Consider the following 25,261-nt stretch of genomic DNA (forward strand, 5'->3'; position numbering starts at 1 on the left):
GAACAGCTTTTGTATGTAAGGGCTGGTGGGACCCAGGGGACTGGCAATGCTAATGATATCAGGGTGGTAAATATGCGAGGTGTGTGTGGTGGAGGGTGTTGGAGTAGTAAAAGAGATGGTGGGATTTTTAAAATTTGCAGTAGCATCCTTTATAAAAGAAATACAAGGATATTTTACAACATGTGGGAAAATATAGAAATATATAGAGAACAAAATTAAAATCACCCACAATCTACCAGCAACAAGTAACTAGGAAGGCTGTGGGTATCAATCTGGCCTGGAAATGGACGTGGAGACATGACAACAACTGGTTTGTTAGAATAGTGGGAAATGGAATTTTTGTCTCTTGCTTTTCTTCGAGTTCAGTTTGCAATGTCCTCTTCTAGTGTGTCTAATGGAAATACATAGTTGAAGAGCTATAAATTTTATAAATTTAGAATGCAATTGTACATGCCGCATTGTTATCTGTATCTTCATTTTAAGCATATTGTGAGCTTTTCTTTTCCCACGAGTAAATATTTTCTAAAACATGATTTAAATGGCTTCTTTGTATTCCATCATGTGGATAGATTATAACCAATTTTTAGGAATTCTCTATTGTGTCCATTTAATTGGTTTCATTTTTTACTATTATAAATAAAACTCTACTCAGTATCCATAAACATCATGTTTGTGTGGATCTCTATTGCCTCTTCCTTGAGATAAACACTGCAAAGTGAAATCATGTGATCAAGAGGCATACACATTTTTCCTGCTCCTGATACATGATGTGGGATTGTGTTCAGAAAGTACTCTGTGGATTTCTACTCCTGGAGGGGATGCTTGAGGAAGGGCAAAGAGGGATCCTGGGAGCCTGAGAATCCTGTGAGCTGGGGAAAGAGACTGGGAGCGTCTGGCAAGAGGGGCCTCACAGGGAAGGCAGGAGGGGGGACGCTAAGGAAGGAACCCAGCCATCTTCAGGGATGTGTGCCTGAACCTAGGACAAAGTCAGCAAAGTGAGCTGAGGGCAACACTTGACCTTGAAGAGGAGGTGAAAGCAAATGATGTCCACGAAAGGTGTTCCTTGAACTCCTGTGGGCTTTATACAATTTTTCTAGAATAAACTTATTACCATCCTAGACACTGAGGAAGAACTTGACACACAGAAGTTCAGTGACTTTCCTACCATCACACTAATACAAGTGGCACAGAACACAGGTTCAAAATGATTTCTTGTAGTCCAAATCCCCCAGGGTTTTCCTCTTGACTTTTTCTATAAAAAAGAGCTTTATATTTGTGATACAAGAGAATGTCTTTCCTCACCTTTGAGGCCAGAGCAGCTCCCACAAGGGGAATGAGAATGAATGAGGCTGATGAACAATTAACAAGAAAGGGACAATTTCTGCAAAATGAAATGCCTCTAAACTCTAAACACACTGTATTTTATTATATATTATTGTTAAGCACAAAAGAAATCTTTATGAGGCTCTTTTCAAATGAATTACTCAGCTCCTAATGTAGATCCACAAAATTGCAGGTGAGTTTGAGCTCTGTGATTGACTGAGGCATGACAATTATGTGGCAAGTAGTGGCCAGCTGAGTCCCCTGGGATGTGACACACATTTACTGTAACTCTGCATCAAGGTGTCTCGCTAAAACTTTTAATACTGGTCATTTCTCCTGAACTCACCTTTTTAAAATGACCAGCAGGAAGAATTGCTTGGTTCTAGGATTTCTTCCTTTTTTACGGGCCAAATTGGGCATTGAAGGCAAAGAAGAGAAAGAACAGACCTGTCATTTGCTGGGCAAGTTCGATGTGAATGGGTGTATAGATGCCAAAAACCACTCACTTGTTATTGGAGGACTTTTTCTGGTTCGCTCCCGGAGGATCCCAGCAAATGAGTCTGTTTTGGAGCCAGTACCAGCAAAATGTGAAGGGTAAGCCATTTTTGTTTGTCTCCTTTCCACATCGGTCCCCCGTGGGGGGGACGAAGGAGTGTTGACTGTGGGGGTCAGAGTCCGCACCTGGAGCCATAACATCAGCCCTGACTATTTATCTGACTCAGGTTAGGTACTTCCTGTTTCTGGGCCTCAGTTTCTCCAAGGTGGAGATTCTAGGATATTTTAAAAACAAGAAAAGGTCGGGCTCAGGTGGGTCCTTTCCCACACATATGCCGCAGAAAGGAAAAGACAGGTTTTGGATGACCGGAACATCACCTGGGAGCTTGTTAGAGACGTGGAATCTCAGGCTGTGTCCCACGTCTGCTGAATCAGAGTCTGTATTTTGACAGGACCTCCTGCTGACTCACATGTACATGAAGGTTTGAGAAGCTCAGATGCAGAATTATGCAGGGGTGCGGCTTTACCATGAATTGTTCTTAGACTGAACTCTCCTCGAGTGAAAATGCAGTGTGGGAACACTGATTTATTTCTGAGTTAAGGGGCACAGCAAGATTTCTTCAGCTGGAAGGCTCCTGCCCTACTCCCCTCTGCCCAAAATTGTCGTGTCACAGAATGGGATCCATGACTGATCATCTGAATTTGCTACTAATCCATTGTAAGAAAGGCAAACCCGGGTTGGATTTCTGGGTGTGAAGTGTGTGTGTATATGGACACACAAACACACATGCATGTGATCTTTAGACATGAAACATGCCAGAAATTAAAAGAAAAACAGCTATTCACTATTTCACTACAATATCAAAGCAGTTTTTTCACTTTTCTCTATTCTTTTTCAGTCCTTTATGCAAATGCAGCCATAATTTGTACATAGTTGTGACCACAGCCTGCACACAATTTTTTTTACTGGGCATTGTACATTCTGTACTATAGTAGGCATTTCCATGATGCTCCGTGGTAATTATACCTGTAAATGCATGCTGCAAAATTTTTACCAACTTTTTACACAGTGAAATTTTTACTTATCACAAGTATTTTCCTTTGATCATATTTCATGCTACATGTTAGAAATATCATGAGAGTGATGAATAAATGATAATGTCATTTGCAAAAGGAAAGGGGTGCAGTTATTTCCTTCTTGCCTCTTTCCTGGACCTTCTAATCCTTTATATTTTTACAGTGGATGAACGGAAAGATGGGTAAGAAGGGCTTTTGCTCACAGCTTCATGATCGTGGGGTCAGTTCATAATCCCAGAAGTTTTTACTTCATCCCTAATGACATAAAGTGAAAACTGGAGTTTGTCATTTTACAATGCACTAATATTTTGCAAATGGAATCTTTTAATTTGTTCTTCACCCTTCACCAGAACTTCCGAAGGTTATCTTTGTAGCAAGGTTAAATGAAAAAAGCCAATATACATGTTTTTAATAAAAGTTCAATCCTTTTGTTAAAACACTAATTTGGAATATCTGTTGTGTTTGAAATAGTAGTGAGAAGTCCACCCCATTTTAACAGTAAGTAAGTCACTCAACTGGGGGCATTTTGATTTCCCTACCCAGCCCACCTGTTCTTGCATAATTTTCAGAGGAGTCTGATAGTTGCTTTATGTGTCTGTCCAGTGATTTTCACTGGAATCACTGGGACAGACAGGGTGGCATGTGCTCACTCTATCTTAGCTTTAACTCGAAGCCTGAGAAGTCTTTGAAAAGATTTCTTTAGTATCTTCTGACTCTCAGTGTTGCTGCTGAGGAGTCTGATGACATTCTGATTCCTGATATCTTGTATGGATCTTGTTTCATGTGGTCCAGGGCATCAAAAAGCCAGTTCCTTGTCATAAATGTGAATCAGTAATGCCAGGTTTTGTTGTGGGGATTTGGTGGTTTCACAGCCTGATTTCATTGAAACCTAAACCACTCATCTTTATGAAGTACAAGGCTAAAACTTCCCCCAGCATTTCAGTCCATCCTACATATACCTGCATGTTTTGGATATCAACAGTGTTCAATATTTTAAATTTTTCTGATATATTTTAAAAATTAGAACTATATAATTTATTTCCACCCATAACTGCCATCAGTTTCCCTCTATATGTACCCAACCCCCGGTTCTCCAAACCTCTTCATGTTCCTCCACGTAATGTGCCTCTCCCAGTGGGAGAGCCCTTGCAGAAGGCCTGACCTAAGTGGGGTTCAGGGTCTAACCACGCAGAATTTCATTTTGGCATCATTAACCTTTTCCTAGAAGTGATCTAGAAATTCAGCCTGGCATTTGAAGGAGTCTCATTTGAAACCCACCATTTTAACAATATGCTAGTTGTGTTGGTCCATCAGCTAAATTTTACTGGGTAGGAAGCTATTCTATTATTTTGACAATGTTGTTCAGAGCAGAGAAGATAATGAAATGGAAGGAAAAAGAGAGTATTTTGATTCTTGTTTTGATTAATTTAAACAAATTAAAAATTTAGAAAAATTTTCTGGGGACAAAGAGGTATACATTGTGCAGCAATGCTGTCAACATGATGGGAACCAATGAATGGAAGGGAACCAATGAATGGGAACCAATGAATGGAAGGGAAGCATCCCAGACCCCACCCTTCTAGTGGTTCTGCTGTGCTCATGTAATGTTTTTCCCTGTTGATACTTATCCAAATGTCCACATAATTTACATGTGGTTTTAATTATAATATGGGAGCAACTTTGCATAAGGTCTTTTCACTTAATATTATAAGCATGCTGCTGTGTAATTTCACTAATTATAGCTTTTTAATGATAGAAAATGTTTCCATCAAATTAGCGTACCCTAGTTTATTATCATTGAGTATGTAAGTTCTTTCCAGTTTTTCAATATTCTAAATAATTTTGTGATGAACCATTTGGGGCATACATAGCTTTTTCCTTTGGGAAGAACAGTTTGTTCAGATAAATTCTCAGGAGTAGAACTATTCATTCAAAGTAGGTGAATAATTTTCCAGCTCTTGCAATGCAATGCTATATTACCTTTGAAAAGATATTGCTGCAATTATTACAAAATGTGCACTTGAATTTGTATCACCACCTGTGTAAGTGTGGAAGCCAATTACCTTAGGACGATGAAGCCCTTCACGCTCTGGCACCTCCTGGTTCTCTGGGCTCCCCTTCCCGGGGCCATGTGCACTTGTACTCTACCCTCCAAACATACCGACCTTCCACTGCTGGAGTGTCTCGGGTCCTCCCTGTGTCCTGCCTGCACACATACTCTTCTCTCTGCCTGCAGCACTCGTCTCCTATTTCTATGCCACCCTTCAAGCCCAGCTGTTCAATCCTCCAGGATGAGGTGCCCCTATTTTGTATCTCATGCTCTTGTGTCTACCCCATTATTGTTTTTTAAAAATCAATTGATGCATCACTTGGCTCTTTTTCTCTTCCTTCACTTCAACATTGTAGTGTCTAGCTAATTCACCATTGTATTTATAGGTCTAGCACCAGTGGAACTGAATAACTGCATATTAAATGAAAAACAAAGCTCAAGTAAACTAATTAATTAAAAAGACGTGGAGAAGATGTCTAATCTGCTATTTGCTGTTACACATTTAATTAAAAATATGTATTGAGTAGAAGACATGGAATTTGATACTATAGACACAGAAAATATTAAGAGACAAAATCTTGAAGTCTTTGCTTTCAGATAGGTTAAAATTTGGTTAAAACTCTGAAGAAAGAGTTAGGACTAGAATAATTATATTCTTATAGAGAAGAAATAAAAAAGCGTGGTGAGAGACTGCAAGAGAAATATTTTCCTCTTTAATGGCTAGGGAATGGAAAGAAAGAGGCATCTTTTTTGTGATTATATGTGAGAATGGTAAGAAGAAGACCTTTTTAATGCAAAAATCTCTCAACCATTGAATCATGGCAGGAAAAATTATTACTTCTGAGTCATGGTATATATAGTCTATATAAATTTTATGTGCAGCTTTGATATACTACTCCTAGCATTAGTATTTTTATGTATTTACATAACTTTTATTATTATTTTTAGTGCCCAGAAGAAAACAAGAGAGACCTATAGGAAACAAGGAGGAGGGGCTGGAGAGTCACATGGCACCAGGAACTTCCAATGAATGGGGAAAGTATCTTGAGGGACTGTTGGGTGTGGGTGGAGGAGAGAATTGAGACTGTAAGAATATTTTTGTGAAAAGAGATAATCAGCAGTTTGGATGGGGAGATTACATCTTATGAAAAATATATAAAGCAAGGCAATGTCCCAAAAGGTGCTTCACAACCCAAACCAATCAATAAGTCATATGATTCATACATGAAGCCTTAGAGTTCGCAGCATCACTTGTGAAATCCTAACATGCTCAGCCAATGCAGTGCCTGCTGATATCTTGGCAAAATGTTCTTCACACCAACCCTGACTAAGATCTGCTTCCCCTACCCACAAAGGTCTACCCCAAAGAGCCTTACAAAGGCTATGTCCTTTTCAGGTTTAACTTTAGGGGGTTCCACCTTATGAAAACCATGATTCACACGATCGAGGAGATTACTGAGAAGGGCATTTTACTCATCATCACTTTGGGCTATCAGGTCTTTGAACCGTGTTTTGATATACCCAAGTCTGTGAAAGCAGCTTTGGTAGTCCTTATGGGGCAGGAAGGAAACAAGCCCAACTTTGGAAACAGTACTAGAGCATTTCTGGCAGGAACTGTTGGAGCTAGTGGATCATCCTTAACGATGGCTTCTTCAGAAGTTCAGAAGGCTGTATTATACACCTCAGGTACCTCAGGTTGTTGTGCTAGGTACTAATTGGTAAAGAAACACAGCTCTGTTTGTGGACATTATAGCAAATAGTAAGGAGCTCAGGTGAGCTGGGATAAGTTGCAGAGACAAACAGGGATGGTGGTGATGTGGCTCCTCCTGATTACTGAGCTGGATCCTGCCTCAGCAAGTGTGACTTGGTGCCTATGTGGAGGTGGTTTCAGACTCTTCTACATTCTTTTGGATTCCTCCTTAATTTCTGGCTGGAGGGTGTGATCTAATGATTAGTGTGTTAACATCTCACTAGGCACTACACACTGTAGCAGGGGGTGAAGCCCAGAGTAGGTGATGGAGAAATACTGCTTGGTTGGTTGGGTGATTGGTGGTATAAGCAATGCATTTTGTTTCTTGTCTGTATTAATGCTTATTGTTAATGACCCTTTTTGTTCTATACACTAACATACTGAAATGTAACGCAGACACTGGCCCACAGTGTCTGCAGCATTGTAGATGAGACGAGACAATTTCACATGGACCACCAAAGTCCTGTGGAGGAAAAGGGACGGCACAGTCACTCTCTCAAGGGGAGAGCACCCTGACCCTTGCTTTGACAGGCTTTTATTGGCTTTCTAACAGCATGCATACATCAAAGAAGGTTTTCATTCATTATACTTAGGTTTGCTTTAGGTAATTACTTTTTACAGATAGCAATGGAAAGGGTGTTACTGATTACTTCTTACAGGTTAACAAGGAAAAAATATTACAAATGCAAGGGAACAATAAGAGTAATTGGTCTGGTTACACTTCAGTCCTTGGAAGAATTAGCACAGACTTTAGGAAGATACTTTAAAAGTATGCAGTAAGCATTTGCTGCCTCAATTCAGAGTAAGGGAGTTTTAGAAAGAGCAAGTCACCTAAAAGCAGCCTAAGTGTAATGCAGGCCTGGTTTCCCACAGGACAGCCCATCCGTGGGTTTGGTGACCTGCATGCCACCACACGCCCATGGGATTTCCTATAGGACTGAGCTACATTTGCCGTTCCACACAGATAGGTTTCCTATAGAAATGAGCCTGGAAATTTCACAAGACAGCTAGAGTGTTGAGAGGCTAACTTTACGGGTTATTTTAAATTCAGAGACAGTGACATATTTCAACTTAAGAACAGATAATATTAGGAAGAATGGGTTATTATGAAAATATAAAGTTCTACAAGTATTTCTAAGGATGGGTCATTATAGTATCAATAGTCAAGATTTATTAATGTGAATGATAATTAAGCTTATTTGTATTACCAAGTAATGGGAAGATTTGAAATAATTGTGAAAAGGGGCATTTATATAGCATAGTATTTTTTATAGGCCTGCAAATTCAAATTGCAGAAGCAGCAGGAAAACACTGAGAAATAGAACCAAGAGGAGGGGCTGGGTGGCACAGCTGATGCCGTGGGCGTGGAACTCAAACAGCTCGGACTGCGGCTGCTGTGAGCCCTGCCTTCCACCGGACACCTGTCACCCAGGCACCGGCCAGAGGCCTCTGAATATAGATTCCCCATTTAAATCCTTGATGTAAATCTGCAGGAAGGGTAAAAGAAACCTTTTATTCAACACTTTTACATTTGTTGTTTCATTTAAGGTACTGAGTATATCAAATCATTAAAATATATAACATGTATTTTATATAACAAGTATATTATCCTTTATAATATACTGAATATATATTAAGCATACTTAATATACTTGAGATATAGATATCATTACCCGGATTTTACTTGTAGGGAAACTGAGGGTCAGAAGTTTCAAGTGACTTGGCCATAATCTTATACTAATTATGCAGCCAGAATTGCAAATCAGGTGTCTCTGCATCCTAAATGAGATCTGCCCCCTATATATGACTTGCCTGATGTTGCTGCTTGTGAGTTTCCAAAGAATGTCAACTTCAGCCAAAGGAATAGGAATAGGACAAAGGGTAGAGAAACAAGAAAATAGGACTATTCTGTCACTTGTGAAAGAATCAACAGTTAGTGCGGACTGGGAACCAAAGTGTCCCAGGTACGATTCCCAGTCAGGGTACATGCCTGGGTTGCAGGCCATAACCCCCAGCAACCGCACATTGATGTTTCTCTCTCTCTCTCTCTCTCTCTCTCTCTCTCTCTCTCCCCCTCCCTTCCCTCTCTAAAAATAAATAAATAAAATCTTTAAAAATAAAAAAAAAATAAATAAAAAAACTTTACTCTCCAGGAACTTTCCCAAGAGAAAAAAAATGAAATAAAACAAAGAAATTTTAAAAATACAAAAAAAAAAAAGAATCCACAGTCATGAAACTATGGAGTTATAACATAGGAGGTCCTATTGGAGGTGGTGTATGAGTTAATAACATGGAGTGGGAATGGGGCGGGTTGGGGAAGAATGTGACTTAAGTTCTTTACAATAGTATCAGGGAAAGTGACAGTAAAGTGCAGCAGAAATGCATGTAAGACTGTCAGGAAGTCATGGTACTGAGCTCTTAAGTTCTCACTCATGACACATACACACAGGGATCACTGGTGTAAGAAAAAAATGCTTCTCTATTTATCTAGGCAGTACCTATAATATGAGGACTCCTAGTAACTTGGCCGAACGTGACTTAGGCCTGAGATTGAACTGGTGCTTCCTACCACCTTGCTCAGTCTGAGTTTTGTAACCTAAACATTCAACAGCCCTGGCAGAGAGAAGCAAAGCAAGTTGAGGGGAGAGAAGGAGGGGAAGTAGTTATGGAGAGAGGGAGAAAGAGAGAGAGAGAAGAAAGAGGGGAGGGAGAGATGAGTTAGATCTGAGGAAGTCTGGGTGGCTCAGCTCACACACATAGTCTCAGGAGAGGAGAGATGAAAGGGCGGGTGAATGAATGCGGTGACCCCACCTGTGAAAAGTGGTACAATGAATGCTAATTATCTTAATAATTAGCTCTTCCAACTCCCTTGGGTGAGATGGGAAAAGGTGGATAAGAAAGCCCAAAGTATTCCCTCAATAGTCCCCAGCCACTGAGTAGGGAGAGGAGCAGAAATCTTTTTGTCGATGGAAGGACATGAGAATAAAGGGAGAAGAACTGTTAAGTTCTGTCCCTCACCAATAAAAATATTTGGAGATTGTATAATTTGAGATTGTGTTATTGCTTTCTAATAACTGCATGAATATTTTCAATTGTAGGTGGGTTGTGCTTCTACCTCCTCAATGCTTAGTGACAAATATCAGTTTCTATCTTATCTTCATACAGTAGCCAGTGATGAGTTCCAGCTGGAGGCCTTGGTAAGTCTTATCCAACACTTTGGTTGGGTTTGGGTCAGCACAACTGCAGCTGATGATGATTGTGGAAAATATGGAGTACAATTTTTTTTAAAGCTCTGGTTTGTAGGGCTCCCTTATTCCTGTGATGTAAATACTCCCACATGGCCAACTTCAAGATATTAAGTTTGTAACAAATCATTCATAGAATTCCAGAATATTTAACAATTGGCTCTAGTGCACTAATCAGAGGCACCACCGATACTACAGGTAACCTCTTTTTTTTTTTTAAGATTTTATTTATTTTTCAGGGATGGAAAGAGAAGGAGAGAAACATCATTGTGTGGCTGCCTCTCGCACATCCCCCACTGGGGATCTGGCCCACAACCTAGGCATGTGCCCTGACTGGGAATTGAACCAGCAACCCTTTGGCTTGAAGGCCTGCGCTCAATCCACTGAGCTACACCAGCCAGGGCTTGGAGTACAAATTTTTAAGGAAAAAATGGAGCATACCAATCTCTGTATCGTGTTCTCTGAAACCTTCCCCAAAGTCTATTCCAATAAGAAAACACAAAAAGCTATTGATGCTATAAAGAAATCCACTGCCAGAGTCATTGTACTTTATGTATCTGATACTGAACTTAGTCCTTTCGTGCTAGAAATGGTTTGCTGTAACATCACTGGCAGAACGTGGACAGTGAGCGAAGCCTGGATGATGTCAGCCCTCATCACAAAGCCTGAATATTTCCCATATTTAGGTGGAAGCATTGAATTTGCAATATCAACAGCTGATATACCAGGATTAAAAGAATTTCTTTGTGATATTCATCCTGGCAAGGATCCAAAGGATGTTCTGACCATTGAATTTTGGCAAACTGCTTTCAACTGTACTTGCTGCAATAGTAGTGTTCCACACAGCACTGACCACAGAGTGAATATGACTGGTAAAGGGGACAGGTTATATGCCACGCTTGATACATTCTGTACTGGAGAGGAGACATCGGAAGATCTTAAAAATGCTTATCTGGATGTGTCTCAGCTAAGAATTATAAACAATGTCAAGCAAGCTGTCTATTCTCTGGCTTATACCTTGGATGGTCTAAGTTGGTGTGGAGAAGGACATGGGCCGTATATGACAGGAAACCACTGTGCACGTGTACCTGACTTTGAACCTTGGGAGGTAAGCTGTTGTTTTTGTTTGTTTTATTTCATGATATAGTTTGAGAAAAGAATGCATACTAATAAAACCTTTGATTTGCTTTTGTATATGTGATAGACATGATTTTGTCCCATGCTCACTGGAAAGAATGGCTTTCTCGTGTGACCTAAATGGGCATTTTTAAGTTCCCATTTGTTAACAAAAAGTTATTATTAGGTTTATTGTGACTCCAGGAAAGAATACCCCCCAAAATCATGCATTAAACAAGATAGGCATTTTTTTTTCTGTGTACATGCCCTGGCCAGGGACCAAACCTGCAACCCAGTCATGTGCTCTGACTGAGAACTGAACTGGCAAAAGCTTTGCAGGATGCCACCCAATCCATGTAGCCACACTGGTCAGGACTAGAGATTAGCATTCTAAGACTGAAAAAGTGGCTTATGGATCCGAGTTCCTACCACTTCTTCATCTCACTGTCCTCAATATGTGGGTTCACCTCACACTTTCAAGTGGCTACATGGGCTTCACCGTCATGTCTACCCTTTAACCACAAGGGAGAAGAAAAGACAAAGATGTGTACATCTCTCCATTTAAGGATATTTCTTGGAAATTGCATACAATTCTCCTTACATTCCATTAGGCAGAATTTAGTTGCACGCTCATGTCTAGCTGCAAGGGAAACAGAAATGTGTAGTCTTTATGCAGATGGAGGTGCACGCAAGGGCCTGAGGCCTGGAGGTGAGATTATCGCGTGTCATCTTGGAGATGCGGCTTTCATATCTCCTGTCTCAGGTCTGATGTCCCAGAAATTTATTTTGGGACACAGTAGCACAAATGATCTCACCAAGATGCACACCTAATCAGAATGCCCCTCTGTGTACATCCTTCGGTTCGTCCCCTCCTCCTGGAAAGCATGAAGCATGGGCATCTCTGGCCTGGCACTGTCAGCCCCCACCCCGTGCTCTGCACCCTGTCAGCACCTCTGACTTTACCACTTCTTTTGGGACCCTCAGCACTTTATTCTCCAGCAACTCTTAATTGCTTGTCACTCCCACGAGCCCACAGTAGCTGGAACCACTGCATCTTCATTTGTATTTTTATTTCTAGATTGATTCCAATTGCATTTAGTTTTCTGTCTCTTTTAGTAATGTGACAAGAGTAGGGAATGGATTTTGTTGCTCTTCACGTTTCTAGCACCTGACCTTTAGGGAAGGGAATGGTGGTAACAGGCTAGACTGGTACCTGTAAGTGGAAGAAATCTAAGGGACAAGTCAACATATCCTTCTTCCCTAGATATGGGGGCATTAGGAAATATTAGGCACCACTTTGCCTTAGTGTAGATCAGAGCTGTCCCATGGAAATATATGAGGCACACAGGTAATTAAAAATTTTCTAGTAACCAAATTAAAGGACTAAAAAGAAACAGATTAAATTAAATTTAATTATCTTTTTTTAAAAGATTTTGTTCATCCATTTTTAGAGAGGGAAGGGAGGGAGAAAGAGAGAGAGAGAGAAACATCAATGTGAAGTTGCTGCGGGCCGTGGCCTGCAACCCAGGCATGTACCCTGACTGGGAATCGAACCTGCGACACTTTGGTTCGCAGCCCACACTCAATCCACTGAGCTACGCCAGCCAGGGCAAAATTTAATTATCTTTTATATTACCCCCAATAATAGTTTAACGTATGGTCATAATATAATAATATAAAATATTAACATGAAATTATTAATGAGAATTTCATTTTCTTTGAACTAAAACTTTGCAAATCCAGTTTGTATTCTATACTTACAGCCCATCTCAATTTGACCAGACCCTTCCTCCCTTCCTTCATCTTTCCTCTCTTTTTCCTTTTGAAACAGGAAAAATTAATTCTATTTATTTTTAAAATGATTATTAATTTTATTTTTTCCATTACCATTCAGTCCCCTTATACCTCCCTCCCCCTGCTATCACCATAATGTTGTCCTTGTTCACGAATCTTTTTTCCTTTTTGCTCAATCCCTCCCTCTCCAATCCTCCACCCTAGAGCTGTCAGCCTGCTCTCTATCTATGAGTCTGTCTCGTTTTGCTTGTTAGTTCAGTTTTAGATTCCCCATATGAGTGAAGTCATGTGGCATTTGTCTTTCTCTGACTTGGCCAGCCACTTTCAGGTTTTAATTGTCACATGTGGCTAGAGGTTGTCATATTAGACAGCTAAGATAGAGAAAAACAAAAAAAATATCCAATCTCATGACTTGGATTACTTTTGAGATTGTTTTCTTTATAGAATCTGTTTTCTAGGCAAATTTTTACAAATTGCTTTTCTCTCTGTTGTTTCCCCTCTTGTTTTGTAGTTCATGTACTATTGGAAGACACTTAAGTTTACTACTCATAATGGAATGAGAATAGAAATTGATGAAAATTGATGAAAATTGAGGGGAATGAAATTGACGAAAATTTTCATCTCCATTTTGGATACTATGGAGTGGATACTATGATGTTCTAAACTGGTAATTAGATGATGATGGGGAGATTGCCTTTGTGAAAGTTGGAGAATGTACATTCACTGACTCTAAGTTTGAACTTGTGATGAAAAAGGATGTGACCATATTTTGGAGCACCCAATCATCAGAGGTTAGTTACTCTGACATCTCATTTTGTTTACATGTGCAGAGAATTGCATTTCCGTATCGTTTCAGGCATTTAGAAATATTAGACACCTAGAGTTGATTATTCTGAGTCAATTTTCCCAAGTACAGCACATATATTTTCTATATATAGATTCAGATCTTTTGTTTTGGGGACATTTTCTTGGATTATAGTTTTAAGTATTAATTCTATTATGTTTTCTTTAAGTACTTCAGAGTATTTGATTCCCTTTGTCTGTCTTCCATTTTGTTCAACTTTCTCTCTGGTAATTTTTGCCTTTTTCTTTATCACAGCCCCATTCCCTTGGTTGTTTCCTCACTTTCTTCAATGCCCCATATTAAATTTTTATTCAAATATAATAATTTTTTAATTCCTTATAACTTTTATCTTAATATCTAAAACAATTTTGTTATCTTTTAAGTTTCTTTTCTGAGAAAAATAAACTTTTAAAAATTTCTTCTAGTTTTATATCCATTTATGTTTTTCATTTTAAATATCTGATTTATTTCGAGTCAGATATTCCTGCTCATCTCCAAATGCTCTTCTGAGAATATTTAATTGTAGTGCTAGTATATTTATTTAACGTGCTGTGCTATAGTATTCTTCCAGCCAATCACGTGTGCATTTGTTTTGGAGGGGATTCTTAATCTGCTGGAATGTTTTGATTTTCATTTTGTGTTTTCTATCTATAGTAAACCTCTATCACAGCACAATTTGTAGGTTATTTCTATGGCCAAGGGTGAGAATTTTGAGTGTCTTACAAGTCCCTATTTCACTGCCTGCCTCTGTTAGTCAAATGGACAGCAGTTTGTTTCTGCAGGATTTCTTAAATTCCCCTTTTTCTTCTTTCCCTTTCTACCACATCTTCAGAAGGCACTTCTCCCTCTCTGTACCTTCTGGTCCCTTCCTGAAACTGTCCCCATGAGTCCTACTTGCAAGAACTTTCCCTATAGCCAGTGTTGTCTCTACAAGATTTTGGACCTGTTTTAATGTGGGATGGGCATTTTCTTTCCGGGGATGATTTTGTCTGCTCCCCATAAACCTTAGGTTCTCTGCTCACTCTTCCTCTTCCCTGACAGTTTTCCTGGACTCCTCTCATTTCCCACACATCCAGGTATGAGCAGGGGACTCTAGAGATGGCCTTGCTGGAATTTAGTGGGTATATTTTTACTTACAAATACTACAGGGTCTGTCAGAAGTAAGGCTTGCTTGAGCATGGTTTCTAGGGTGTGTGAATGTCTCTCATGAGATGGGCAGCAATTTGAACATTTCATTTCACCTGAATGTCATATGGTATGCTTGAATGCGATGTTGTTATGTTACAGAATTACATGCTTATGATTTTGTAATAAAAAGGGGGCAGTATTTGTGCTGGACTCTGTATAAAGTTAATGATATTCTCAGGCTCTTTATGATGCTGCAATTGCAGGTCATAGACGGTTTTTTAAAATTTTAAAACTATGTATGATCTTTTTCAGAGGATGTGTATAGTGAGGCACAGTTTACCAGTTACCATTTCCCTGGGGAAACCCAGAAGTCCCTCCTACTCTCTCAGACAGTAGTTCTAGAGAGATTTCATTTCTTCCCTCCCTTTTTCTTCTAATGTATTTCCAAGGTCAAAGAATGGGAGGAAGTTTACCAATTCATAACATAATTTGAGGTGGGAACACTAGCTACCTCATGCATGTATGGTCACACATGCATGTCAGTAAGTTTTCATGTATTACTCAAAACACTTTTGTTGAGAGGTATAGGAGAGGAAGATGAGTTTAATAAGCTTTAAAAATCCTAACAAAATATTGCTTTAAAAAATTTTCTGACAGGTAGCAGAAATAAGGCCTATGGGTTAAATATATTGGTTTTAGATATAAAGTATCTACCCTATATAAAAAGCTGCTATGTCATAGATTCATTATTAATAATGAATTATTTATTTTATTATTTATTATTAATTATTGAACTTGTTTGTTTAGAATATTTTATTTTTAATTATTTAATACTTAGAATTTATTTTTTAAAATATTTTCTTTTTCAATTGCAGTTGACATACAATATTATATTAGTTTCCAGTACACAATGTAATGATTAGACATTTATAAGCTATTATTACAATTTTATTCCTTTTCTTCTTATACCAACAGGAGAGCTTTCCTTTTTCAAAAATTATTTTTCAATTACAGTTGACATTCAATATTATTTTGTATTAGTTTCAGGTGTTCAGCATAGTGGTTAGACAATCACATGCTTTATAGAGTGACTCCCCCTCGATATTTCCAGTACCCACCCGGCACCATACATAGTTATTACAATATTATTGACTATATTCCCCAGGCTGTACTGAACATCCACGTGATTAATTTGCAGCTACCAATTTGTACTTTTTCATCCATTCACCTTTTCTACTCAGTCCTCCAACCCCCTTCCCTCTGGCAATCATCAGTCTGTTCTCTGTGAGCTTGTTTCTATTTTGTTTGTTTGTTTATTTTGCAGAAGCAGATCTTGACATGTAGGACTGAGAGGTGGTTGGTGCACTAAAGATGGGGGTCCCCTGGGTATACAATGTAGAGACAACACCCAGAGATGTGTTGGGGAAAGTTAGGAAGAAGCCTGATCACTAACCAGAAGTTAAGAAGAAACCAGACAGGTGAACTTTTTACCTTTAATGAAATATTAGTTATAGGAGAGTAGGACTATAGTGCTTTTGATATTCTAGTTTAGTGTTTACTACAGGGTGACCTGTGGGTTACAGTAAGATGATAGGGTGGTGGAAAAACATTGGCAATTTAATCTTCCACGTGAATCTCAGAATAAAGGAACCAGTGAGACAGAGAGAGAGAGGGAGAGAGAGAGAGAGAGAGAGAGAGAGAGCATGAGCTTGAGCACTAGCTGAAAGTGAGTGTCAGGATAGTCAGCATTTTAAATTTGCTGCCTAAATATCTTTTTTAGGGGCATGTGTCTTTTTACCATATTGTTTTTTATTTATCTCTCCTGTAATTGTGTGGCCCTTTTGACCCAAGGGCTTAAACCTCCAGTCTTTTAAATTATGCTGGGAAAGGATCCACAGACAAGTGGCAAGGGAATTAGGATTTCTGAGCTGCTGTGCTGTGCCTGACACCTAGGAGAACTTTTTTTTTTAACTCTCTTAATCTTTTTTTTTCTTTTTGCTTTTCCTGGGTAGCTAAACATATATAAACTCACACATGCTCACAAAAGCACACACCCACATGCACACTAGTTTTCTCTTGGCCTACTCTTAAGCAGCACTTGAATACTAATGACAGGATATAAAGATAAAAACCTTATTAGTGTTCGCCACTCTAGGGGCATTTTATTTCTTTGACCTAGAGCTGCTGCCCCATACAGTAACCCCTCGTTACATGTAGCTTTTAAAATTTAAATTAATTAAAATGAAATAAAGTTAAAAATGCAGTTCCTTAGTCACCTTAGCTGCATTTCAAGTGCTCAACAGCCATATGTGGCTAGGGGCTACCATATCGGGCAGCACAGATACATAAAACTTCTGTCACTGCAGAAAGACAGAGCTGCCCTAGATCCAGACTATAAACCATCTTCTGTGGCCCAGAGCCCTCTCACTGAGTGGAGCCTGAAACTTTTGTATTCCTAATGCTAGGCATGTAGTAGATATTCAATATACTGTTTAGCATTAAAAAAAGTAGAAGCTGTTACCCCTTGTATATACAAAAATACGTAGAATGCTCCTTCTACTAAAAATTGATGGAAAAATAATAAAGTGTAGTAATAGATTTCTATTTTAATATTGCTTCATTAGAGCATAGTAATACTATTTTTCTCATTTTCTTTATTAAAATTGGGGATATATTTGCATAATAAAATTGGTTGCAATGCAGTTCAACACCAATTTGCGAAGCACCTACTAAGAGTTCACCTCTGTGTTCAGCATTGCAGAAGAACCCGCTGTCCTCAGAGCACTTACAACCTAACTAATGAAGTGAGTGAGCAAATACTTATTCAGCACGGGGTCATGTGTGCTTGACACTGTTCTAGGAACTGGGAGTGCGTCAGTGTATGAACCAGAACAAATCCCTGTCTAATGGAGCTAACGTTTAAGTGGGAGAAAATAGGCAATAAACAAGATAAGTAGATAAATTATATATTATCTTAAAGGGTGATAATGTTACAGAAAAAAAATAGCAGAGGCTGAGGTAGAGAGTACTGGTGTGAGTGTTGTAATTTCACATAATGTGGTGAAAAAGGCCTCCTGGGCCTTTAAAAGCATTGAGGACACGAATCCCTGCATTATCTCGGCAAGAGTATGTCAGGCAGAGGGCACTGCAACTTCTAAGCCTTGAGGGCAGGGCCGTGCTTGGCTTTTTGGAAGAATACCCAAGAAGCCAGGGTAGCTGGAAAGAATGAGAGAGGGGGGGGGGGGTAGTAGAAGAAGAAGAGAAGGGGGGTCACGCAGAGCTTATTGGATAGTAAAGGACTTTGGCTTTTTCACTGAGTGAAAAGGGGGACCACAGGAGACTCTTTTTTTAAAAAAATATTTTATTTATTTATTTATAGAGAGGGAAGGGAGGGAGATAGAGAGAGAGAGAGAAACATCAATGTGTGGTTGCTGGGGGTTATGGCCTGCAACCCAGGCATGTACCTTGGCTGGGAATCGAACCTGGGACACTTTGGTTCGCAGCCCCCGCTCAATCCACTGAGCTACACCAGCCAGGTACATGAGACTCTTGATGGAGGAGAGTCATGACCTGATTTAGGTTGAAAACAAGATGATGTGAGTGGAGAAGGGAAGGGAAGGGATACTGAGAGATGAAACAAAAGGCCTCCACTTGTTGTTCTGAGTGCTCTTTTCAGAAGACTGGGTCAGGGGAGAGGAAATCCGGTTCATTCTGCAGAGACAGACACACACATCTTGTAAGAAGCCTATCTATTGTATATAGTACTAATATATATTTCAGTAATGTTACACACCATAACTGAACTCAGAGATTTCTAGTATGTAGCATTGTTATACAATTCAGATTTTACATGAGAAAATTCTGATTTCTAAAATAAATATAAATGTGATTATTCACTTTCCAAAATAAATCTTTGCTAATATACAGATGATCAATTATAGAAGTGTGCCCTGAAACCGATACAATTTCATTAACTAATGTCACCCCAGTAAATTCAATAAAAATAAATAAAAAGAAAATATATCTTATCTCCCTTTTAAATGGGAAGCCCTTCATTTATATCCCACTGTAAACGGATTTACAGACATTGTGTTTGCACTGGGGCTCCAGGGACACACCCCTGGACAATGTCAAGGGCACCTGCGTGGGCCATCGAGATATCTACATGTTTTGTGAGAAAACAGCCCGGGGCTGTGCCTTGTGCATTCTTCCTGTTTGGTGTGCCAGTTATTCCCATGGAACAGATCTTTCATTTTCTTTTCTGCTATGATGCATCCTTCCTTAGCTTTCAGATTATCCTGGGACGACGTTGTAAGAAGAAACCTTTTTCAGGCTCTCAAGATAATTTTGGGGTCACAAGCCCTTCCCAAACAGGAACAAATTTGTCAAATTGTCCCCTCCGCAGAGTCCCAGGGGCACGGAGTCTAGTTTGAGTCCCTGAAGTTGGAAAGAGCTAGCTTTAGCAGCAGCTTAGCCTATGCAGAATCAACCCCGTGACTGGCTTTTAGCAAAATTCCTTCTTGGACAGTTCCTGTTGTTACGCTCCGTATTGGTTGTCCTTGCCCAGCTGTCCTGGGTTTCCCAAGATATCACGAGACTTCCACAGAAATCCAGACGTGAGCTCGCTTGGCATCACGAGTGGTGATGACAAATACATGCGCCATTTTTGCCTTTGCTTGCTTCCCTACTCCATGTGCACCGATGTGTGCCGTGTGCACGGGTGTGTGCCGTGTATGCGGATGTGTGCCGTGTGCACCGATGTGTGCCGTCCGGGACCCGGAAGAGGATTCATCAGGGGAACCAATATGCTGCTTTGACGCCGTCCCATGTGCTGGTGGACACGTGTCACGGGAACCAGGTACAGATGGTCATTGTTTTCATTGATATAAAAATGCAGTTAGGTTAAACATGCTTTGTCAGAAGATTCTTGGGAAGCTGCTATGAAAATAGGTATGAACAACTTATAACGAATATCATTATTGTCCGTCAGACTGTTGGATGTTCTGTGCGTGGTCTGAAAAAAAAAATAATACCGGGATTTAGTTCTAAAGCTGAAACAGCTGGGGAAAAGATCTGCATCCATGAATTTGAGAGGAAACTTATTTTGACAATTAAAAAAATTATTTCTTTTTAGAGAGGGGGAAGAGAAAGAGAAGGAGAGAAACATCAATGTGTAGTTGCCTCTCTCGCCCCCACACTGGGGACCTGGCCCACAACCCAGGCATGTGCCCTGATTGGGAATAGAACCAGCGAGCCTTTGGTTCATAGGCTGGCACTCAATCCACTGGGCCACAGCAGCCAGGGCCAGAGGACATTTTTAAAAAACGTGAACTATGAATAAATGAATTCATAAAAAGTATTTAAAATTATTTTGGTTTCTGAAATATATTAAACATTAATTATGAAAAATAGTAGATGGAAAAATAAATGAATTTTAACTCTATGTTTTACTAAATTATTTCTAATTTGGAACTATAAGATCAAGAATTCCATCCCTAAAGACAATTGACTTAAAACCATCATTACACAGGTTTGTAGGACAGAGGAGTTTGGTAGCTATTGCCCCGTGAATTCTTCACTGCACCTGCTGAATAACTGCTCTTCATGACCAGAGTTTTAGCTGGGCATGGTATATTTAGCCTTATGAAGCATGCCGGAGTAGGCTTATTTTAATCTCTACCTTGTGTTAAAGATAATACAAATTATACTTGCCTTTTTGTCAAAAGGCACTCAATAAACATTTGTTTAAAAGAACATTTTTAAAAATTAAAATTTCCCCAAATGGAAGACAACCATAATGTCACCTAAATAACCCCTTGGTCCGCCCATGGCCCAGTCCCTGCACAGTCACATCAGGAGAAGGCCAGTCCAGCAGCCAGAGCAATAGAAAGGGAATTCCAGTCTGTATCTGCATCTTTCAAAGAATGTGGAAGAGGTCTGTTTCCCAATCTATCACAACTTTATCTCAAAGAACTTTTTTATATGTCACAATATTCTCCCTTAGATCCTTTGCCCAGCTAAATGCCCCAAACGTTTCCTCAACCTCAGTAAACATGGTTGTGATTTTTGTTTCCCTTCTTGTTCTCAGGACTTCGCTACTTTTCTCTAATCTGCCTCCAGAGGGTGCCTCTGGAGGGCACAGCAGAGCGGGCAAAGACCAAGTTCTCTTCAGTAGGTAGGAGTGGTGTTGAATGGAAGACTGAAAACACTCACATTTTAATCAGTCTTATCCCTGTTATAACCCTTTTGATTATTTCACATTGGTAGCTTTAATTTTCTCATATATGGGAAATACTGTGTGAACTTTTCTGGGGCTTCTGAGGATACACACAATTAGATCATTGGAAGAGGAAGAAAGAGGTATCACTCTGCACAAAGCCCATGCGGGAAGGGCTGAAACAGAGGAGGGAGACTGAATTTCCAAGAGTGAAAATAATTCTCAGTATATAATGTACACTCCAAGACCATTTTCTCACTGCATTTTTGGAGAGATTATGTAGTCTATGTAAAGGGATCTCACCAGGCCTTTGGCTGCTCTGGGCTAGTTGGCACTGAAGGGGGTCGGTTGGATTTCCTTGCAGTCAGTCCTCTGTTTTTTGTTCTTAGGTCAAAGAGAGTGTAATCAATGTGGTGAAGGATACCGGTCAAATGAACAAAAGAGTGAGTGTGTGCTGGAAGAAGTGGAATTCCTTGCTTATGATGAGGCCCTGGGGTCCGCTCTTGTCATTCTCTCCATCTTTGGGACATTTGTGGTTTTGGCCGTCACAACTGTGTAGGTGACGTACGGGCACACTCCACTGGTGAACGCCAATGCCCGGAGCTGCACTTTTCATTCAGGTTTCTCTTGTCATCACGCTGCTGTCTTCCATGCTTTTCATTGGCGAGTCACGCAACTGGTCCTGCATGGCCCGCTAGGTCACTCTGGCTCTGGGCTTGTCTTTGTGCCTGTCTTGCATTCTTGGAAAGACTCTGGTTTCACTGTTTTTAGCTTATAGAATTTCCAAATCCAAAACCCAATTTATATCCGCCTGCCCCCTTTATCAGAAAATCATTGTGCTAATCTCTGTTCTGGTTGAGACTGGAGTACGCACAGCCTACTTGAAACCCCCAAGGGTGTACAAGAACATGGAAGGTCAAAATGTAAAGATCATTCTGGAATGTGATGAAGGTTCTATAAAATTTTTATGCTTTATCTTTGGAATTGACACCTTCCTGTCCTTGCTATGCTTTCTTACAACAATTGTGGCTTTCTGGTTGCCTGATAGTTACTAGGAAGGAAAATGTATCACCTTTGGGATGCTGGTCTTTTTCATTGTCTGGATCTCTTTTGTTCTTGCTTATTTGAGCACCAAAGGCAAGTTTAAAGTGGCTGGGGAAATATTTGCAATCTCGGCATCCGGCTATGGTTTATTGGGTTATATATTTACTCATCAGTGCTTCATTATTTTGCTGAGGCTAAAGAGGAACACCCATGAAACTAAACTGTTGGTGGAAGAGTCAGTACTATCAATAAGAGCATCCAGCTGACTTCAGCCTCTGTGAGCAGTGAGCTTAACAATACCGGGTGTCAACTGTTGTGGAAGAAGAGAGCTGTGAGTTCGGAGCTGCAGTGGTGTAGACATAGGCAGCAGTATGCTGATCACCAGAAGGAAAGGGCAGTGGGGGAGGTAGAGGAGGGTAAAGATAGGATGAATGGTGATGGAAGGAGACAACTTTGGGGTGGTGGACACATAATACAATATACAGATGATGTATTATAGAATTGTCCACCTAAAACCTATATCATTTTATTAACTAATGTTACTCCAATAAAGTCAACAAAAAAGTTAAAAAAAAAGTGCTTCAGTGGTGATATGGTTGAACATTACTTTTCAGGTTGTCTCTGCAGCACCTGCCTGATGCTCTGGGGTACTACTGAGGATTTGAGTCCTTGTATATAGTCTTAGCATGGCGTATGAACTCTCATACTGTAAGATACCCTTTAGCATGAAGTAGAATACCCATTCCTATCGAAGTTGTAAACCACTTTATTCAAGCATTTCATATGCTTTGGTATGAGGAGAGTACAGTATAGGCACAAGTAATCTAAAGTGATGGATAAAAAAATTGATGTCATGTACAGTTTTTTTTAATATCATGGGTGTCTGATCTAGAAAGTTACATTAAACAAAATTACCTTGTGGGAACCAAAAGAGACATCTTGTTCTATATTCTGTTGATGCTTCCGTGGAATAAACAGCTTTTCTATGACTGAGGTAAGAATTACAGCTTACAAACTTTCTCTTGGAACAAGGCATTTGGTAAGAGAATTTATGTTTCAAAGGACTCTGCAGCTTATAGAGAATATCGACGGAATTGAGATGTGAACAAAACGTAGTTCCTGCGTGAGTTCAGATTGGGAATACGCATGTTTCTCCCGGGCGGGGTGGGTGGGGAGGCAAGGCCCACCTGCTTCACATTTTCACAGAAAGAAGCAGTAAAGTATTTGAGTTTCAAAACATTCTTCTGCTTGAAGAATGAAAATGAAGGAAGCTAAGATGTCAGCAAAGCAGTTATTAGTTGTTTATATAGTGAATACCGGGATGGCCAAAAAAAAAAAAAAAAAAAGGCAAATGCTTACCTAGAGTAGGCATTAGAATTAAAGATTTTTCAGGATAAATTAAGTAATAGATATTTGCTCTCCAATGATACAGAGTTAACTGGACTATTTTTAAAAATATTTGCAACCTTCTTACAGATATGAGTCTTTAAAAATGACCTATATATATTTATGTGCATATAAATTAAATGTGTGGAAAAATGGAAGTTGTAGAAATGCTGATAAACCAAATACCCAGTGCAAACTTGACCCTAATAAGCCAACAGGACCAGAAAGAGCTCTCTTTTCAAGAGAACTTAATAACGTTTGTGAATATCAATTAACCAATCTGGACAGAGATTTATGCAGGCTTGTGGGTAGGTCTATGAGGATTTTATGTATTGATTGTTAAAGAATGATCATTCCAGACCAGATGGAGATATGCATTCTGTAATTTAAGTAAGACGTTTACGCCAAGGTCTAGCAAAGCTCCAAGCGAACTCATTTGTCATAGGGTGAACAGCATCCTGGTACTTTCTGGGACAGCATCTATTCACCCGGCCGTCTCCCAGACTGCTACGGTGCTTTCCTCACAGCCTGGACTCTTAGAAAAGCATGGAGAACGGGGAAACTGCGTCCTTTGTGCCCTCACTCGACCCAGGGATGGACTTTGGAAAAGGGGAGAGGGGAGGGAATTTCAGGGGAAAAGGGGAAGGGTTTGCAGGAACAAGTATAAAGGACACATGGACGGTAACAAGAGGGGTGGAAACGGGAGGGAGGTGGGGAGGGGTGGGGGGGGTGGGCTGGGATGGGGGTAAAAGGCAGAGAACTGTACTTGAACAACAATTAAAATAAAATTTTTAAAAAAGAAAGGATGGTTTGTCAAAATATCAAGCAATAGGAAAATGAATAATCCATTTATTTTCTAAAATGTTGATTATTGAACATACAATGTCTAAAAAGACAATTCCAGAAGCCCATCTGGGCAGAATCAAAGTTTCCATGTTCTCTTTTCATACCAGATGGGTCAATAATACTGTCTTACTGGACTTGTGTTCTTCACTATTTATTTCCCTAATCAGCACATGTTTGGGAAATTAGAGAAAATAAATGTTATTAAAAACAAAATATTAATTGAACTTGCATGTTTAATTTTAATGTTTACTTGTTCAACTTTACCATTTGAAGATACAACTATTATCTAAAATGGTCTAAAATGATCACTTGTGGATTTAGTACATGCTCATTGTCATAGAAACCAGCTTCTGGTGGACAAATTAAATAATATGTGATTGTCAAAGGATGATGGTCTAATTTTTAGTATTGATTTATTCTTTGTATTTAATTGCTTATCAAGTATTAAAATGTTTTTCATAACATTAAAAGATAATTTCTCTTATGATGAATGTATCATTTAAAAAATATTTCTAGTAAAAAAAAAAAGACTGGAACTTCTATCAGCAAATCTTGCCTTATAAGAGAATCTCATAGACCAGTCAGTCACTAGTGACACCCCTGCTCTGGGTGAGCATTTGCTGGTAACCGCAGGCGAGGCCTTGGGGAGGGCTCAGTTAATTTCAGGGTGTTGCATCAAAATAATGCAGCTGCTGGCTTGTGGAGGAGCACAAGGACTAATTGATTGAAAGAAAAAAAACTGCAGAACAACACTTTACTCAAGGCTGATCTAGACACACGTAGGTTTAAAGTGTTTTATTTATTTGTTTTTAACTTTATTTTTATTATTTACACTATTACAGATGTCCCAATTTTTTCCCCTTTACCCATCTCTACCCAGTGCTCGCCCATCCTTCCTTCAGGCTACCACACTGCTGTCTGTGTCTGTGGGTTATGCATACACGTT

The 25,261-nt window shown here is 39.5% G+C and overlaps 1 pseudogene; it reads left to right on the forward strand.

Annotated features, from left to right (window-relative positions):
* The first annotated feature begins 1,678 nt into the window (after positions 1-1,678).
* LOC114490763 lies at positions 1,679-22,593 on the forward strand (annotated as a pseudogene).
* Positions 22,594-25,261: the final 2,668 nt, after the last annotated feature.

Source organism: Phyllostomus discolor, chromosome 2 (genome assembly GCF_004126475.2).
Source record: "Phyllostomus discolor isolate MPI-MPIP mPhyDis1 chromosome 2, mPhyDis1.pri.v3, whole genome shotgun sequence".
Lineage (NCBI taxonomy): Eukaryota > Metazoa > Chordata > Mammalia > Chiroptera > Phyllostomidae > Phyllostomus > Phyllostomus discolor.